Source organism: Bidens hawaiensis, unplaced genomic scaffold (genome assembly GCF_021521415.1).
Source record: "Bidens hawaiensis isolate Kalapana, Puna unplaced genomic scaffold, B.hawaiensis_p1.1 tig00026220_1, whole genome shotgun sequence".
NCBI classification, from domain to species: domain Eukaryota; kingdom Viridiplantae; phylum Streptophyta; class Magnoliopsida; order Asterales; family Asteraceae; genus Bidens; species Bidens hawaiensis.
Window position 1 is genome coordinate 70,093 of NW_027505066.1, and position 21,392 is coordinate 91,484.

Consider the following 21,392-nt stretch of genomic DNA (forward strand, 5'->3'; position numbering starts at 1 on the left):
CACGTGTTATTATCACCATGACCATATCATATTGTTGAATCCGGAGGGCTGAGTTTAAACAAGCTCGAGCCTTAACTAAGCCCGTTTGAAAACCTACTCAGGAGCTGAACTCAAGCTTTAGAAATAGGGATCAAAACAAACCGAGCTCTATAGCAGTTTGTCTTTGAACAATTCTTTAACTTTTGAACCTCCATTTTCTGGTTGTCCCGGTAAGTTCGAACCGAGTAGAAATGTCAAGAGTCAATAATACATGTCACAATTAAATTGGAATCCATGGAAGAAGCTTCATCCCACTTTCCCTCCTCTGTTTCAACTAAACTAAACTAAACTAAAACCCCCAGGCAGCCAAGTCAGCTTCTTCATCTCCTTCATTGTCCTCTTTCTCTCCCTGGTTTCACACATTGAGAAAGAAAGAAAGTTGAATCCAAATGACGATGATGAAGAACGCCCCCAATTAACAAAAACAGTCGTAATCATAAACATTCCAGATTATCCTAATTTATCCAAAACCATCACTGCTTTCACTCTCTCCAATCCATCTCAACCACCACCACCACCGTTCCAACTGATGGTGACGTCGTCAGCGCAACCGGCACTCCTCCCACTTTCATCACATCACACGAGACAAAACCTAATTTGGACTATTTTGGGTATCCCTTTCTTTGCGTTGCTAACATTTTCTTCTTTACGATCAAAACAAAGTCTATTACTTATTTAACAAGATTAGAAATTACCTGCGACTAGTGGAAGCCGATGGATGATTACGGTGGTTGTTGTTAGGTTTCACGACGTTGTTGTTGAGGATGCAAGTGTGTCTATGGATGACTATACAATAAAATTACAACATTGACATCTTGTTTGTTTCGAAAAGAAACGTTCTCCTAAAAAATAATCAGAGTTACTAACGAATGCTAAAACTTCTCTTCACATTCATTAATTACATGCTAAAATTGTTAGCCTTTGCTTATGAGTTATGCTTTAATATATATATATATATATATAGGATCAAGGATCATGTAACCATTTTGGACCACAAAAAAACCCAAAAATAAAAAAAATCATAAAACAAAAAAAAACATAAAAGTAAAAAAAGTAAAAAAGCCAAAGTTCTTATTTATCATCCCGGTATCTAAAAAAAAAAAAATTCTCGGTTTAGCTAAATTATACATATACATATATGTATAATATGTATATATATGTACATACATGTTTTTTTTCTATACACATATGGATAATTTAAGGTAAATGATAATGTACATATGTGTACATTACATAACTAGAGATTAAATGAAAGTATATATATGTGTATAGGTATAATACGAATTAAAAAGAAAAAAAATCAGTTTTTTTTATTATACATATATGTATAATATGTACACACATGTTTTTTCCTATACACATATGTATAATTTATGGTAAATGATAATGTACATATGTGTATATTACGTAACTAGAGATTAAATGAAAGTATACATATGTGTATAGGTCTAATACGAATTAAAAAGAAAAAAAAAATTTCGTTTTTTTTAATGAAACCGGAATGAAATATAAGAATTTTGGTTTTTTTACTTTTTTAAAATTTTCGGTTTTCTTTGTTTTATAATTTTTATAATATTTTTTTAGAGAGTTTTTTTAGTTGTTCAAAATGGTTCTCAATTTTCCAATGGTTCTCTTAGAATCCTTACCACACACACGCTAAAACTTCTCTTCACATTCCTTAATTACATGCTAAAATAGTTGGCCTTTGCTTATGAGCTATGCTTTAATATATATATATATATATATATATATATATATATATATGTGTGTGTGTGTGTGTGTGTGTGTGTGTGTGTGTGTGGTTTTGATCAAATATAAATGAAATTAACGTGCTAAACGTGAGAATCAAGTAGAGTAATTATGTAATTACATCATAGAGTAATTACGTAATTACTCTATGATGTAACTACATAATTACTCTACTTGTATATATAATTAATCTACTTGATTCTCATGTTTAGCACGTTAATTTCATTTGTACGTTAACCCTCCCCTATATATATATACACATATATATAGGGGAGATTTCAAATGAGAACCCCTTTGAGTTTTAAGAACTCGAAAGAACTCAGTGTAACGATATTTTTTTCGATTTTTTTAAAACATGCGTAATATATGTAGGTTACATACACGTAAAAAAAATTACATAATTTTTTACGCACCGAGTCGACATTTTACACATGTGTAACGGACTTAAAAGTTAGTGTAATCAGTTACATATTTATTCACTCTCCTACTTTGACTTTTTTGCCAGATTTAATCTCAACAACATATTCCAAATCATTTAATTAAATGTGTGGCCTAGAATGGGAGTTCTTAAGTTCTTACAACTCAACATGGTTCTCAAAATATCCTTCCCTTATATATATATAGAGGAGAAGTATAGTTTGAAATCCCTCTTGAGTTGAGAAAACCCGTGAAAAACCCTATGTAACATCGTTTTTTTTTGTTACATGTAATATATGTTGTTACATTTAATACAAAACATCGAAAACATAAAAAAAATGTTTTGCTATTTTTTTATATTTTTTTAGTAACTTTTATATATGTTTTCAGAAGAGAGAAAATATAAATAAACTTTTACATTTTTTATTAACTTTAATTGTGGGCCACAAGATTTAATCTTTAATTAAAAACATGTGGTTAAGAATGGTTTCTAGAGTTTTACAACTCAAGTGGGTTTTTATTTTAACCTAACCCTATATATATATACTAGCTTTAAAACTCCGTGTATTACATGGTATAAGTTAATATATAAATTACAATGAATAATTTAATAAATAATTTAATAGAAATAAAATAAAAGATAATTAATGTAAAAAGTAATACCACTGGAATTAGTTGCTAAAACAATGAGGCCTTTAAATATGAAGGATGTAGTTAAAGTCTTTCACAAAAATGTTTTCCATTACATACCTTAAACCCTAAATTATAAAAAAAAAGACATCAGATTTTCCTTTTTAAACAGCTTTCAGGATATCCTTATAAACACACTGTTGTTCAACTATCACAATAGTCTTATACTAAATATAAAAAATGGAAAATTTGTCTATGATTTTTAAGACTTATTAAATATTGGATATTTGTAAAAAGTAAACAAAATTATTATAGTGTTATTCAATACGAAGATGGCTCAAAAATTAAATGTTAATGTATTCTTTAAACACAAATTCTTTTATATACATTTTAATTTTAAAGAAAATATATTTATGACACGTAATTATTATATATATTAATATTTTTTTTATATCAGGTATGTTTACAATATAATTTATAGCATTAATAATTCAATTAATAGAGATTAACCAATTAATACGGTATATTGAATTTATAATCAATACTATATTTAAAAAAAAGATATTTTTTTTTGTTTTCCATCAATAGAAGAGAAGTGATTTATGCGGGAATTTGATATTGAGGATTAACCTCACGGAATGCCATGTTTACAGATTATTTTCTTTTGTTAGTATATAGTTTTAGAACCCGTGTATTACATGGATTGAATAATTTATTTAGGCGACAAAACTTTTGGTGTGCTATAAAATTACAAACAAAAGAAGAAGAAGAAATGGTGTAAAAGTTTGTCACGCATGATTCTTTTTATAAATGAACAACAAATGCTTGTTGAATTTATTATAGCACCTTATGTTCTAAAACGACTCACTTAGACACGACGTCACTTTGACTCAAACTTATTTTAGACAGAATCTAGCTAATGCCTCAACTATGACCGTCTCTAGCAGCCTTTGATCTCATATAACAAAAAAATAATTATATACATAAATAAAGAGAATTTGAAGGCTTAGGATTCCTGGTGGCAGACGTTTATAAGAAGTAAACCTTTTACACCTGTCCTCTACAATTGAAACCTGAATCAATTTGAATATACCTCAACATTGTCCAGACAAAAACATAGCCAAACCAATATATTATTATAAGTTTAAAACAATTAACAACTATTGGTGGTTACATTGGGGGTTGAATTGCTATATATATAAAAAAATATTAAACCAATCATGTAGATTTGCCATATATATTCCACTCAAACAAAAATATTGCTCAGTGACAGCATACAAAGGAGAATGTATTATTGCTTTTCATCATAAATAAAAAAGAAATGCATCGTAATCCTACTATAAAATTAAATATACAATATTTATGTTTTATGGCCACCAAGCCTACATATAAATGATTACATCCACCATTTCAATGAATATTTGTCTCATTTCTCCTTTATATCTACATAATATATCTACATGCCTCTACATCGGACATCTAAAGCAGAGTTCTTTTGTTTAAGTTTCACATCAGCCTTTTTTGTCATCTTCATCTGTTAACATCTAAATAAATCAAAAGTTGAAACCACCCAAATGACAGAAAGAACAAATAATAATATGTAAACAGGTCAAAATTCATAATCTATAACCCTAATCCATCCATTTATACGTAAACTTATCAAAATCTATAACCCTAATCCACACATTTATAAATAGATTAATAATAACTGATTATGAGCTTTAAATTTAATAAAACTGATTATAAAATTTAACTTAATTCAGTTACAAAAGCCAAAAATGCATATAATAAAAACCTCTTAAATGCTTTAATAGATAACCCAATGCAACTAATGTTATATAGTATTATTACAGCAGGTTAATGAAGATGTAGATTAATCATACTGCTTCATGTGCTAAAACGACTCATTTCAAACCGACTCAATTTCAACCCAACCCAAATTAATGTTTCTCAATGCAAAAGTGAGTGGCGTACAACCAATTTTAGAAAATGCAGGTTGCAGAACAACTTATGGTCAATTCTTTGGAAATCTGGAAATCACCCTAAAGTCAAAGTGGGTCAAACTGGGTCATGGTTTCTAAAAATTTAGCGTTCTAGTTTGCAGTAGATTAAAAGTAAAAAATAGTTAGGAAATTTAATACCTGCTTGACACCAAAACTGAAAGAAAATGTTAATTCATTTTTTCCATCTTTATTGTATGCACATTCAAATGTTTATGATGTTCTGTTCATTTTACTCAAATTTATTTGACCCGTTACCCTACACATTGACCCACGAGGTAAAGATCTGCAAGTTATTGGGCCAAATTGTTAGTAAATTCAATTATACAATTAGGAAACTATTAATGTAAGCAAGTATATGGGAAAAGTAGCAAACCTCCAGACTTTGCTGATCATTCTGCATTTTTCATGTGCATATGTAAGGTACTAAGGTTGTAGAATTCATTTGTTTGGTAATTAATAGGTAGCCTGCATCAGATTTCAAATAAAATGAGCATGAAATAAACAAAACATAAATTATAAATGCCTACATAATTTGAAAAACCAAGAAGATACTACAACATAATAGTTAAAAGAAAAAAAACAAATTGAATCCCTTTATAAATATAAAACAAACTATACGGATAGAACTGAAATCTTGGATGTGAATGGTTTAGACACCAAATACCAACCTGGGAAGAAAAATTTAAGGTGATTATGCGTAAACAGCATAAATAATAGAAACACAATAACATACATAATGATATTACAAAAATTCTATTGACTTCTATTGTATCTATGGTATTAATAATAAATCCATTATAGAACAGATGACATCCATGCTTGTTATGAATCGAATGAATGTCAAAATCTTAATAAATAAATAAATACGAATGAAACCTCCATTGATTTGACACTAAATATATCAAACGGGTAGAATTGAGAGTTAGAAAAGATGTTATATCAAGTTTCAATAACCCCTACTGGAAAAAGAAAATGTAGTTTGATAGCTAATTATGAATCGAATCGTATCAAATTCACTAACTTACAAACCCCAAATCAATTATTATTTCAGATAACTTTAACCCCAATCAAGACAAGACAAACCCACATATATATTTCAAGAATCTATATAAAATAACCGACAAGTAGCTATTAAAAAGAACCATACTTTTTCTCTATCTATCATCTGGTCAATCTTCTACTACAAATCCCACATCCCACCTTTTGACTCATCTTATGACTGTTTCGAAGAAATCGTGGCAAAGAACGAAGATACAGAAATCAAATCAGATTTGAACTTTAGATAGGATCCGATTAAGAATCAAATCGATCAATCGCATACACATTAACAGCTGCTGTTGATGCTTGAATCGTGGCAGAGGGATGGGCATGAAGATACAAACCCTAGGGTCAGATCAGATTATTTTACAACTTTAAATAGGATCCGAATAAAATGGGTATACATCCGAATCAAGATTTTGCCCCGCGAGGATTTTAGTAACCAAAAGAGGAAAAGGTTTGGCTGGATTTTGAACCTGACATGATGCCATGTGTCCATATTATTTTACTTTATTAAAATATATATAGGGGAAGTATAAAATGAAAATTCATTTGAGTTGTGAAAACCCTATGTAACATCGTTTTTTTTTGTTACACACGTAATATATGTTGTTACATTTAATACAAAATATCGAAAAATCAAAAAAATATTTTTTTGCTATTTTTTAACATTTTTTTTACTAATTTTTTATATATGTTTTCAAGAGAGACAAAATGTTATATATATGTTTACATTTTTTATTAACTTTAATTATGAACCATAAGATTTAAACTTTAATTAAAAACATATGGTTGAGAATGAATTTCTAGAGTTTTTACAACTCAAGTGGGTTTTTATTTTAACCTAATCCTATATATATAGAGAGGAGGGTTCAAATGAGAACCACTTAGTTTTGTAAAAACTATGAAAACTCCTCTTAACCAATCATATCATTCATAATTCTTTTTACTTTATTTTTGTATAAAGGGTATATTAGTAAATGTGACCACGCCATTTTAATAGGTTTAACATGAGTTTCTCCCATTCATCTCTCATGTCAAATCTCAAGAAAGGGACATAGCCAAATCTCACGCATGTCAGAATCAACCAAATCTTCCGGTCAAATTCGTATAGCACCGGTAAAAATAGTCCAGAAACCATCGCCGACGGTCAAAATCGGTTACGAGGTCTAAAACTGTTTTTGCGATGGTAGCTGAGAGTGGCAGATCTTGATGTAAGTTTGTTGCAGGTGATATAAATTGATTCATCCTAATTTAGATATCTCATCTCATCTCATGTTGCAGGTGATATAAATTGATTAGGTTCAAGATAAGGTAATGGGGTTGAAGACTTGAAGTGGCTGGAAGACGAGTCAAACACAGTTTTTTGTTGGTGATTCAATTACTGAGGAATCTAATATTCCTCATCCCAGTTCAACTTTATTTCATCTTTTAGTCACCCATCAATTCCAAATGCCTTTGTTTTTTTTTTTTTCCTTATATTAAATTTTTGTTTTGATCTTAAACTATTTTGCTTTGTATTTTCGCTTTACTGTCTACTTATATTATATAAAAGTTGAATATTAGCCTAAATATATTACTTGTGATTGGTTGGATGAAGTTAGTTAATACATAGAAAAAGATAAATTAAATGGGGTTTGGTCATTGGTCATGCCATTTAATTGTGTATTGTAGTTTACATATATGAAACTTCGTAATTTAGCTTTTACATATGTGTATATCATTAAGTTACGTATATGAAACTTCGTAATTTAGCTTTTACATATGCGTATATCATTAAGTTATGTATATTGTAATTTAGCTTTTACATATGCGTATATCATTAAGTTACATATATGTATCTTAGCTTTTACATATACGTAACAAATATTACATATATGTATAACCATCACTAACTTTCTTTTAACATGCACAACGACAAGTAAATATAAAAATAAAAAGCAACAAAAAAATGCTTCAACTATTTAATAATAGGAAAATAGAATAAAAAATAAAACTTATGATAATTCGAGATAGAAAGCTAGAAACTTCTTTTTTGAATTCTGCTATGTTGCCTTTTGCTTTTCGATTTTCCAACCTTTTTTTATTTTCCTTTTGGTTTCCTAAATGCATGTTTTATTTTATGCCTACAATGTTGTGAGAAATGTAACGAATAAATAAAAATAAAAAATAAGAGAGAGAACGTGAGGATTTGACTGATGGATAACAGTGGTTAATATTTTTTAGTTACCCATTTTACCCTTAATCCTTTTAATTAATCTCCTTTAATTTTTATTTAATTACCTAATTGCCACTACACATATCAACCATTGATCTAATAAATAGATGGTTGAGATTGATTTAATTAGTTTTCTAGAAAACTATGGTTTTCGTTTGAACCATCCCCTATATATATATATATATATATATATATATATATATATTGTAAAACCTTTCACTTTACAAAATGAAAGACATGCAGGGGCGGCAGTGGCGGATTCAGGAATCTTTTCTAGTGGGTTCACTATTTTCATACGACTGAATCTAAAAATTTCCGGTTCGGTTTGGGACAATTCAATGGTTCAGGTCGGGCAAGTTTCATCACATAATATAAATACGATACAATAGCAAAACCAAACATTGTCACTAGAATTTAAAAAAAAACATATAATATAAATACGATATCTTTTCAAGTTAAATAATATATAAACCTACTTTTAGTTGTTCTCTATAAATTTTCACCTTTTTAAAACGTTGCATTACGTCTTCGACCGGAACTTGTTGGAGGAACTCCCTTTTAATATATAACAATGCAAGAATCGTTTAAGTATCCATCACCCATCCTATTACGCAATTACGTCTTCACATGCTTCTTTGAAGAAAAACGTCTTTCAACACTCGTTGTTACAACCGCTAAATAATTACATAGCCAAATGTGTGTTCTAAACAGCAAACCCAATAAGTTCTCGTAGTTCTTTCCTTGTAAATACTTTCTTTTTAAGTATTGTGGTTATGGGGAGTTAATATTAAAATTTCAAATTCAAATAATACGGTGGAAAAAAATATCTAAAGCCTAAACATTATTTAGAAAATTAAAAAATACACTGCAAGACGAAATCGAACTCAGGTTCTGTCAGTTGCAAGGCTTGATCTTTACCACTTCACAATAGTTCAATCTGTTTATGGGTTCACTAATCAATTTATATATGGGTTTACTCTCACATTTTATATAAGAGTTCTACTAAAATTCCGAAACTCCGTGGGTTCCCGTGAACCCGCAACTATATATGTAGATCCGCCCATGAGGGGCGGACCTACGGTTTGGCCGCAGGGGTCGGCGTAACCTGTGAAAAAAAAGATTTAGTGTTATATATACGTAAAAATCTCGGGCGATTTCTATAAAATTTTGACATCGACCCCTTTAAAATACTGAGAAAAGGAGAAAAGACAGAACAAAGTAGAAAAAATATTGCCGGAAAGATTTCCGGCGATGTAAATTTGAGGCGAAGAAGAAGAAGAAGAAGAAGAAGATAAGTTTATAAAGCTAAATTAATATTTTGAGAGAACTTCGATTTTGGTCCATGTGGTTTATTAAAATTATCGATTTTGATCCAATAGTTTATTTTAGACTTTTATGGTACAATAGTTTCAATTAACTATCAGTTTTAGTCCAACCTACTAACGTCATCCACCAACCGTTAGTTAATACAACTTTGAGGGTTTTTTTTTGTATTTTGCACAAACTTTTAAGCATAAGAATTTTTGGGTTTTCTACCAAATATAAGTTTATACTTTTTGTTATTTTTTAGTATTATGGTTTCTTATATTTGTTTATAAATAAATATCTACACACTTTTTATTTTTTTTTAAATATATTTTTCTCAAAATTGACGGTTTTATGCAAGTGTATATTATTTATTTATATTTAAATACTTTTATTTTTTTAACCTTTTATAGTTGTAATAATATGTCGATTTTAAAAACATTGCATTTAGTTTTATTTTAAAGTACGATTTTAATTTAAATTATGTACCATTATTAAATATAAGCCAATAAGTCATTCCCATTTTGATGAGCTGGTAATGTGATTAAGATATGAAATTTAGAGTATAAAATTTTTTTTAGTTGTTTGAAAAATAATATACAAAACAAGAATTAAAAGTAATATATAGATTTTCTAACCCTCCGTCAATTGAAAAGAAAAAAAAAATAATATGAAATTAATATATGCTCTTTTTACAACCGAAAAATAAAAGCAGGAAAGTTAATTTTTCTAAATCATTTATAGTTAGTAGGATTGTAGAATTAAAATGGAACTTAAAAAGTAAATATTCTATTTTTTAAAGCCTAAATATTATTACGTCTATAAAAAAGTAAAAATAAAATTATTCAAATATAAATAAATATATAGTTGCATAAAAGCTCCGGTTTCAAAAAAAATATTATAAAAATAAAAAAGTATATATTTATATATAAACAAATATAATAAACCATAATAGTTAGAAAATAACAAAACGTATAAAACTTATATTTAGTAGAAAAAAGAAATATTCATATGAATCAAATGTTTGTGAAAAAAGTAAAAAAGGCCCCTCAAAGTTGTATTAACTAACGGTTGGTGGATACGTTAGTGGGTTGGACTAAAATTGATAGTTAATTGAAACTATTGTACAATAAAAGTTTAAAATAAACTATTGGACCAAAATTGATAATTTTAAGAAACCACAAAGACCAAAATCAAAGTTCTCTCTAATATTTTATTAAATGCGAACTTGTCAGTCACACTTTGTTTTTTTCTTTTGTCTTTTTTGATTTTTTTATTTATGCTTTTTTGTTCTTTCCAATGGTGATAATACATAGACTATTTAAAAAAAAAACTTATCGAGTTTGAGTCGGCTCTTGAGCCTAGGGGTGTGTTTTTTAACCGTACCCGAATAAGAAACCCGAATCGAAGCGACCCGAGACCCAAATAACCCAATCCGAATTCACCCGAACTGATTAAACTCCTAACCCGAACCCGAGATAAAATATTCGGGTCGGCATTTGGGTTGAAATACCCAGATTTGGGTTGACCCGAATAACCCGAAGTATAATACATCGATGCATGTATTCCTAATTTTATATGGTAGTTTAGCGGTGAAGTAGCACAGTGATCTTATGTATTCTTGTTTGGTTGTTCTCAAGACTTCAATTAATATTGGATCTATCACATCCCAATGTATTAATAACCATAAAGCTTGTTGAGAATGTATCTTCAATTCAAAAACTTAAATAGTATTTAAACCAATATTTGTTGAGTATGTTTCTTCAATCTACACAAGTATTAATCCATATGCTACAACGCTCTTTCATCCCGTCTAATGCATTCTTGTATGATAAATTTCATGTTTTGCTAAATAGTATATGCTATTGTTGAATATGGCTGTAATATGGTTTTATAACGGCTCGGAATATGGTTTTTTAATTTATGATATTGTTAAAGGTGGAATTTTTTTTAATTGGTTAAACCAGAAACCCAACCCGAATTTACCCGACCCGTATAACCCGAAACCCGAACAAACCGAACTTATTTGGATCGGTTCTTGGGTCAATTTGTTTTGAGCTCAAACCCGAACAACCCGACCCAAACAACCCGAAACCCGAATAAATAACCCGAAGAACACCCCTACCTAAAAGAGTCTGTCATTTATAAAATTGTTTAGAATATATATTTAATAATTATTAATTAATATATATATAATGCAATGAAAAAATAAATAAAAATAACTAAATAATATATATTATTTTGTACATAAAATTATAATAGAAAAAATATATTAAAATAATTATAATTATATAAAAAATAATTGATATATAGTAAACGATTCGAGCCCGAGCCGAGCTCGAGCTTGAAAATCTACTCACGAGCCAAGTTCGAGTTTTGAAAATAGAGCTCAAAACGAGCCGAGCTCGAGCTCTGTGTAAGTTAAACGAGCCGAGTTCGAGCCTAGTCGAGCTCGGGCTCAGCTCGGCTCGTTTGCACCCCTATACACAAGGACTAAAACACAATGATATGTAGAAAGACAAATGTTAAGCACAAAGACACAATGACCAAAAAAGATACAATGACATAATCTTTGTTTCAATTTTTATTTTTAATATGAGTACCGATTGAAAAACACAATGACTAAAATCTATAACACAATGCATAAAAAACTCAATTAAAAACACAATGAACAATCAAATAACACAATTTAAAAAAAACCACTATTTTTTATTTTTTATTTTTATATAACAATATGATGTTCATATTAAAGATAAAAAACGATTGTTATTATGGTGATTTTTTTTTTAAAAAAGTCGTATAAAAAAGTTATGTATGTTTTAAAATGATGGGGAATTGCCAGGTGCCCTACATGTGAAGAGAAAAATCATCATAAATGGGTTATTACCTTAATGTCATTCTTATCAATTTTTATTTTTAAATTAATTTTAATCATCCAAATATAAGATTAATGAATTAGATTCCTTATCATCATTCTCATTTTTGTTTTACTTTGTATTTTAACCTTACCATATCAATATAAATAAGAGAAATACATTTTTAAATACTAAATTATTCTAAAAATTGTAAATCATGATGTTTTTCTTTAATATAACAGAAGTACGAATTATGTTTTATTTTTTAAGTCAAAACCGGCACAAGTTGACCGACTAGATGTGATTTTGACTAAGGTTGACCAATTTTGATCGATTTATAGTAACTAGGCGGAGTTAAAAAAACTCGCCTCAGCGCCATACCAGCTTGTAGCGAGTAGTTGGCCTTGTAGACCTACTTTTACTAAATTGCGTCTATCCCGTAGGAATAGAATGACTGGCTGCTTCCATTTAGACCCCATGCTCGAATAATAAACCCTGACCTCACTTAAGCATGGTTTAGATCAAGAAATGGGCAAAATCTTGAATGATAAATTAGATTTACAAATGGATAAAAGTGTAAATCATTTATATATGTTGCATAATAATAATCTGATGTCTGATCATGATGAGAATTTATATTAATGCGTATACTATTCGTCCCAAAATACGTCCTAATGACTTCCTACGCTTCATAGATTAAAAATGTTTTGTATAACTACAGTCATTCTTCTGTAACAATAGAAATCATTAAAGCAATTCCAATATTCTTCATCAACTGCAAATCAATTTCGATTTTACTTCATACTAATCCCTAACCATACATGGTTCATATCTTGTCTAAGCTTGGTGTGTACAAGAGTTCAAGAGCTTCACCCGCATGCAAATTTGTCGAGAACTTCAGTTTCCTGTAATCTTCATATGTGATGGGGACGTACTTTTGGGGATGCTCATCGTCCACAACTTCTGACCTTTTGGTCCTAAAAGGAATGATGCGATTGACACTTGCAACTTAGTTTCTTTGCATTGCACCCTATGCTTCACGTTGTAGAATCTTCCATTGCTCCATATCTTCAATATCATCAAATCAACATAATATTGTTTAATACTTCATTATCAGCTTAAAACATGCTGCACCTTAAAAAGTGGTTTAAAGATCACTTACTGTTGCCATGTCACCAATGTTAACAACAAGGGTTTCGGGCCATGGGTCGACAGGAATGAACTCTCCGGACTTGTTCATGACTTCTAAACCGCAAACGGCTTCGTCGTCTTGGAGGATTGTGAGGAAAGCAGAGTCTGTGTGTGTTTGGATGCCTGGGAATCCAACACTTTCAGGGGTGAAGTTGTATTTGTTTAGCTTGAACATGCATGGCCAGTTCTCCATTCCAATATTTTTAGTTTTCACCCCTAACCCTTGAGCTAATTTCTTTACCATCACCACAAAAAGCTCATGTACTGCTTCAACGTATCTTATGATCGTATCTCTGTTACATGGAAACCCCGTAATTATACTTTCAACATAAGTAATCATATATTTCTTGTAGTACATGGATCACGATTTTATTAAACAATATTAATAAAACAAATAAATAATCTCTTTATACAATTTGGGAAATTGTGGTACATATATATATACATATATGTATGTCTTGATTCATACCGAAGTCCCTAACTTGTGCTCTAACACCAAATTCTTTGATGAGTTGAAACCGGGCCGGAGCCGAGTTAATCATCGTGTTGAATCCACACCGGAACCGCGCTCACATCTTCTAGCTCGTGTTCACCGAGATCCGAGCATCACCTCCGAGTCATGTCTTCTTGTACATCTCTTTCCTTGGTGAATCCGTCTTGATTACCTGAAAACGTCTACACCTTTCTAGCTGCAAAACTGAACAAACTGTGGTTCTCGGCTGTGGCTGAGGATTTCTGTTAAACAGAGGTCTCTTAAAACAGATTTCAGGCAACTTCCGCGAGCCCGTCTGTTTCCCAGGCTACAACAGCCGAAGCAGTATGTACTGCCGGGATTACCCTAGCACCCGAACTTTATTTGTAACGAGAGTTCGGGATCTAGAGAGAGTTGGAATTGAGAACACGAGCTGGTTAGGCGTTGTGTGGTCAGGTCGAGTGTGTATAGTGATGTGACTTATCCGAGTTTTCGGTGTTCCAAATGAGCTCCTTGCCTTGCTATTTATAAAAATTTCTGGTCATGAGTCAGCATGACACGTGTCACATCCAGAGCTATCCACGTGACACGTGTCCCGTGACTCATCAATGAGTTCGACACTTGACGCAAGATAAAGCAAGTGACGACACGTGTCATCCGACTCACCAATGAGTTTGACACTTAGTAGTACGTGGAGCGCGGACAACTAGAAGATGACACCTAGCTGCTGACTCATCACGGGTTCATGCTACACAATCGACACATGTCACTTGGCTCAACCACCAAGATGCTAAGGCGACTCTCAAGCGTTCTACCAATGTGAGACAAACCTATTTCTATTTTTACCAATGTCCATGTTCGCAACTATATACTTTAGAGTATCGATATCACATTCATCTTTACCAATTATTATTTATTAGTACAAGTACTAAGAAATATTAATTATTGTCCAAAATTTCTAACATTTTTCTGATATTTCCTTAACAGTAGTAAAGGAAAAAAATCTTCTAATTTATATTTTTACCCATAAAATTTTCTATGACGGATAAATTATAAGCTAAAATCCAATAATCACTAACGGATTACTTAATTATAGCTTTTGTTATGCTTTCTTGTCTTTTGACCCTCTAGGTTGTCTCACTAAAGTATTTAAAGTTGAACGAGAAGAGCCAGGTTTGCAATTTTTTGGTTTCTCCTGCATGCTATGCCACTATCGATGACTGAAGTGACAGAGCAGGGTCGTCTCCAAGAACCTATTAAAATTTTGAGACTTGGAACAAGTAAAAAAGCGGGTCTCTAAATTCGCACTCTCAATTAATTATGTAATAGAAAATTTGACAATTTTACCAATAAGGTTGTCTTTTAAAAGCCCAAAACAAACAAATAAAAATAAACATGTTACTAAAAGGAATCATATAAAACACAAACGAAAGTTTTTTCAATAAAAATAAAAGAACACTAGTTGTGGGAACTTAATCCATGACATTTGTTTCCATAGTCTAGAACACGTTTCATTTAACCAAAGAGTTATTTTGTAGGCTTTTGTGTTAAACCAAAATATATATATGTAAAAACTTTATTTTTTTAACAAATTATGGGCCTCTTGAAAGAATGGATCCGGATCTGTCGCCCTCCTCGCCCTCCCCTTAGGCCAGGCATATGACAGAGGAAGATGATGATGGGTGGTTGAAAATGACTACAAGTTCATGCGTTATATCCATGATTCTTTAGTCTTCATCATTCAACATCTTACCGTTTTATTCATCATTCACCCACAACAGTCTCCTATGTTAGAATAGAAATAGAAATAGAAATTTTAGTTTTTTTTAGTTTTTGTAAGAAACAATTTTTCTTTATCCTTCAGCCTAAAAGGAAAGATCCAGCTTTTATTATGAGCTTTTAAGCTGTTTGAAGGGGGCAACGTTGCCCCTTCACAATGCCATATCATCGTCACGTAGATTTGTTGCCCTTTGTTATCTCATTATATATACATGTGTGTATGTGAGAGAGAGAAAAGTTGATGGTCCCACTCACCACTCCCACATCGCCCCTTCTTCACAATACCGCCCCCCACGGGTATTCCATCCCCCAAATCGCCCCAGACCCCTCCTTCAACGCCCACACCGGAGGGTTACAACCACAATTCTATATTCTTTTAATTAACAATTAATATTAAAAATTAAAAGAAAAGTCCAAACTAATAAATAAATTGATGACACATCACCAATTGAAAACTATGAGCGTGGTCAGGACCATTCTCACAAGTCACAACTAAAAGGGAATGATGAATGGGCTTTTCTTTTCTCTCGGAAAAAAATAGTTTTCTCGTTAATGCTATTTTTCTTTTGACTTGGTCGAAGCATTTGAATCCTTAGGACCGACGTTGTAAATTATCAAGTACAATTTAAAACTACATTGTTAATTATACACTGAGAAAAGAAGAAAATAATAAAAGGAAATTTTGGATTTTTCATTTGCATCTTTGCATGTGTTTTGTTTTATTTGGCCTTTTCTCTTTTCCCTTAAAAAAACAAAAAGAAGACCGTGCTAATCAATCCAATGGCCCATGTAGTATTGAAAAACAGAAGTTACTTGTTGGATTGTTCCTTGATGTCAACGGTCATGAAATGAAGGTGAAATCTAAAACCGAGAGATACCTTTGATGAGGTGCTGCATCCAGTTGAGAGCAAAAATCATCTACAGCACGAATGTTGTAAAAGCCGAATGATTCGTGCACTGGATTGGTGATCCTCGGAGCCGCATATCCAATTCCTTGGATGGGGTGGACATTCCTGCGCTTCATCTCCATTGGTAACTCAAAGAGTGATCTAACCACCGCTTTCATCTCGGACATCAGCGCCACGGGAAGGATTTCGTGGTGGTTGAGAAGCCGAAAACAGCCCCACTCTTCACACGCGGCGATCAATTTGGATAATTGGTTGGGGAAATCATGTAGATCGATCACAGGGATACTGGCCATATTGTGTTAGCTAAATTATAGCAGGTTATACTTTGTAATTAAGTAATTTATAGGAGGGAGTCAAATGAGACCAGTATATGTTTTAAAATTATATTTTCAAAGAACTTTTATAACCGAACCAATTAGGGGTGTGCAAATTAACCGTCATAATCGTTAACCGAACCATAACCGATATAACCGAACCAATTTTAACCGATAACCGATATAACCAGTGGGTCGGTTGAATGAATTTTTGAAAACCGCTAAATACGGGTCGGTTTTGGTTAAAGATAATTCAAACCCGCAATAACCGAACCGCCCAATTTACAAGATTCTCAACTTTATAGAGTGTAATTAGAAGACTTGTTGATAATTTGAAGAAAATTAAAGAAGGTAATAAATTAATAATGCTCTCAATTTTTTATTATATGATTTAATTTTGACTAAAAAGAATCATTTATTGTTAAAATTAAAGAAGGCAATAAATTAATAATGCTCTCAATTTTTTATTATATGATTTAATTTTGACTAAAAAGTTAATCATTTATTATTTGTTTGAATATATATATTATTAATATTATGGATTATATATTTTGTTGAGCCATGTCATGTAATTTTTAATTTTTATTTGGTTCGGATCAATTACATTATTTTAGTTACGGTTAACCAACCCATAACTGGCTCGTCATAATCTTCAAAACCGATTAACCGAAACCGTCATAACGAATTGGTTATGGTTATGGTTGTTTATTAACCGACATATTGGTTATGGTTATGATTATGGATTTAGCTTAAAACTGACCCATACACTGATGTACACCCCTAGCAACAATCATGAGAAGCATGAGAGAATGAAACAGTGAAACACCCCTTCTTATTCACTTTTATTCTTTTTATTTTTCGTGGGGAGAATGGTGGTAACCACGCATGCGAGGCAGAGTGTAGTGGGACGACAAGAGGGGGGGGTCGTCCCCAACATTGCCGTGAACACCGCCCTCCTCGACGATTTTTTATGGTGACGGGGACGGGGGAGGACATGTATTTGCCGCTGGGTTTGGAATTGAAAATGAAAATAATAATATTTAATCATATGACCGTTTACAACGGTCAGATCTAAAATAAAATAAAAGAAAAAATTTTTACCCAACACATTATATATATACCCACTATCTTAAACAAAAAGCATACAACATTCTTCAACAAAAATCCAACTCTTTCAAACGAAAATACCTCCTTCAATCTTTCAATTCTTCACACACATACAAAAATGAATCCGAGAAACAACCCGAAAACCCCATGACTCGGTTTTGGGCAATACGCTGCTCAACTAACAAACGAACTCCCCCGACACACAAAACCAATTCCCCTAAACTATGCCTTTACTTTTCTCGACCCCAACAACCGCCCTCAAGGAAATATAAATTTCATTTTGCTCCAACCCGTGCGTATAATTTTTCCAACACGCACTTTGGCATGTACGCCAATTTGTTAAACCCCCAAAACCTGACACTGGTGCTCAGGTCAAGCCAAACGGATCTGGTGGAGGAGACGGTGCCGGATACACAACCGAAACGGTGTGTCAGTTCAAGCCGAAATCCCCGTAAAAACAAAAAGAAGACCCCGGATGAATCGCCGGCGTAAAGACAATACACACCGCGGACTGAGGAGGAGGAATAATTTCTCGCACTTGCTTGGGTGGCCGTTTCGGAGGATCCCGACGGTAATTTTTTTTATTATTTTTTTCATTTTATTAAGAATTCTTTAAAATTAATACTAAATGTATAAATAATTGTAATTGTAGCCAACTTTAAAAGAAATTGAATATTTTGGACTGAAGAATTTGAAAATTCGGTCAAGCTTTCGGGCGCGAGACCGGATTACCAGTGTAAAGAAGGTGTTCAAGCCCATTGGGGGGTTTTAAACACCGCTTGCCAAAAATTCGATGAGATCCACAACCGATTGAACAATAGCAAATGGGGTGGTGGCATGAAACGACGCCGACATCCAACGAAAAACGTTAACCGTATATTGAGGTTGTAGGAGTGTGGCATTTAAGTTCTTAAGTTTGGGAGCATCTTACCCACCGGCCCGGTCGCTCAGAGATCTGGCACATCATCCTGACCGTCAAAAAGGTCGAAGACCTCGTCTTCCACAAATCCGAGCACACCCGTCTCCGGCTCCGATGCCTATTACTTCGATCTCGCTGACGGAGACGAGGAAGACAAGGTTAAGTTAGGAAAAGACGACGTACAAGAGTTGCTCCGACACCTCGGAAGATGAAGTAAAAACAAGAGGGAAAATGTGGAGGGTTCGTCGTCGACACGAGCCAAAGAGGGGACCCGCTAAGACGTGAAGCGACTACAAGATATGTTTGGCTGTTTTGAAACCGAGATTATGGACCGTCAAGCTACCATCCGTGCTAACACCGAAGCCAATGCACAGTTTGTCGATTCATATGCATTGCGTAAATGGAACGAGACATCCAGTTCTTTCGCTTAATCGGCGAAACCGAAGCGGCCGTAGAATTGAAAGAAAAACTAACACTAAAAATACGCAAAGTATGCGGCCTACGACATTAGTTTTTAGTTTTAGTGTTTTTTTTTTCTAATTTTTGTTATGTATTTTTTTTAATATTTGATTTTTACTTTTAATGCATTTTTATCTATTTATTTATTTAATGAAGTTTTGTTCGTTTATTTTAATTATAAAAAGAAAAAAAAGTAAAATGACATGGCGATATGATGGAACAGTACTGGGCTACAAATCACTATACCTAAAATGAAAGTCGTTTCCCTGTTAACGTGACGTCACGTGTCAAAAATCGACCTCAATGTAATCCATCCATAACACATAACATATTAGGGTGACAAGTCATCATTTCATTGGTTTAATTATATTCGTTTGTTTTTTTCAGTTAAGGTTTTAATAAAAAATAAAATAATTAGAGAGAGAACAAATTTGAGTGATAAGATGATGAGTTGTCTTTAAGGTGACAAAACATTGAAAAATAATTGGTTAACACATGATCTTAGTACACATTTGGTTTTCTCTACCGACTATATTTAATTTCATTGATTTCAAATATGATTTTAACAATTGTATATTTTATTTTATTTTTTCTAATTTTTAGCAATTTTAAAATATTATTTATTACATCCTTTTAGATTATATGTCCACCCGAAAAGTATGTGCTTATGACATGTGATTGGCCTACGCAACTTTGAACTTTGGTGGATGAGATCTCAATAAGCATGATAACTTGCAAACTTTATGATTCAATACTTAAATAAAAAGTACAAACTAAAGATCATATTAAACTATTTACATGAGAAATATTATGGATTGTCATTTAGTGATAACTGATTAAGGTGAAACAAATAAAACTAAATAAAAAAATGTGTTTGATATGCATGTTAAAAGAGTTGAAAAGCTGCATAAGCTAATACTATTCGCATTTCAATCCGATGGGTACCTTACAAGTTCATTTTAAGAGCTCATACACAAATGTATACACTTTTACTCATAACCACAAGATAATCTACCTATTTTAATAAAAGAAAGTAATTATGGATACATGTTACCTGAAAATTCATTCATGGCTTAAATTTTTCGCTCAAACTATTCTTTTATTTTTATTGAAAATATATTTATGTCAGACTAATCAAAACATATTAATTCATCCTGTAATCAAATAACCAATTACTAAATTATATGGATTAAAATATGTGGATATTTATGTCAATATAATCAAAATATTTATATTTTTAATGAAATCAGATCTACATATTTTTTATTAAATCAATTTGTATGCATTTTTAGTGTAGGAAATAAATGCGGTAAAATTCAATAAACGATATTATAAATCTAAGATGATAAAGACAAAAAGAAATTATGAATGGATAGCAATTTTATTCTTTTATTCATTCAACCTTCATGGATCTATTGAGTTTTTATCCATCTCTTTTGAACTGTAATACAAAAGCATATTTTTATTTGTGTTAATTTTACATATGATTTTTTTTATGTCATATGTAATGAAATGTCTTATCATCTTTTGTTAGAATTTAATATCCAATTAAAAAATATAATTACAATTTATAAAATCACCAGGTGCATCTTTTTTGTGATTATGAAGAAAAATTACGTGAGAAAACACCACGTATTCGTATGAATATTACACTAGAAAATATAATTTGAACTTATAAAGCCATTTACATTGATAAATATAGTTTTTTTGGTTTTATTAATCATTTATTTATATTTCTTTTAAACATCCCGTGTATACACGGGTTCTAAAGCTAGTTTAAGGATATTTCACTAGTGAAGACTTAAATGCTACCACATACATAGCTTAAGCGGAGTTCGACTCTTTAGATTTTGTTAGAATTTTCATGTCTTTTCGATTGGTCTTCATTTATGTTGGAGATTGATGAAAATGTGTAAGGCGAATTCAACTCTATTTAACTCTCTTATCATCAAGGTCAACAAAAACAAGTTTTTATATAACTTAAAAAAA

General features: G+C 31.6%; 1 pseudogene; it reads right to left on the reverse strand.

The window, feature by feature from the left end:
- Positions 1–13,073: 13,073 nt before the first annotated feature.
- On the reverse strand, positions 13,074–16,899 carry LOC143610416 (2-oxoglutarate-dependent dioxygenase DAO-like; annotated as a pseudogene).
- Between the last annotated feature and the right edge of the window lie 4,493 nt (positions 16,900–21,392).